A 439-nucleotide genomic window follows, 5' to 3' on the forward strand; every position below is an offset into this window, starting at 1 on the left:
AAGAGTTTGACCTGGAAATTAAGGATAAGAAAGGCAGTGAAAACGTGGTAGCGGACCACCTATCTCGGCTTGAGGACACAGAACAGGAAGAGACAGTGGAAATAAACGAGATCTTCCCAGATGAGCAGATCTTTGGTGTGATGGAAACACCCTGGTATGCAGATATAGTTAACTATTTAGCCAGGTCTATCATACCTCCAGATTACTCAAGTCACCAGAAGAAAAAATTCTTCGCGAAATTGAAGTACTACTTTTGGGAAGACCCCATTCTCTACAGGCGGGGGGCTGATCAAATCGTTCGGCGTTGTGTACCAGAGAAAGAGGTGCCTTTGATATTAGAGAATTGTCACTCATCTATATATGCAGGGCATTTTGGTGCTTCTAAGACAGCGGCGAAAATTCTCCAATCAGGTTTTTACTGGCCCACACTCTTTAAGGA

The sequence above is a fragment of the Olea europaea genome, unplaced genomic scaffold (genome assembly GCF_002742605.1).
Source record: "Olea europaea var. sylvestris unplaced genomic scaffold, O_europaea_v1 scaffold87, whole genome shotgun sequence".
In the NCBI taxonomy this organism is placed as follows: Eukaryota; Viridiplantae; Streptophyta; class Magnoliopsida; order Lamiales; family Oleaceae; genus Olea; species Olea europaea.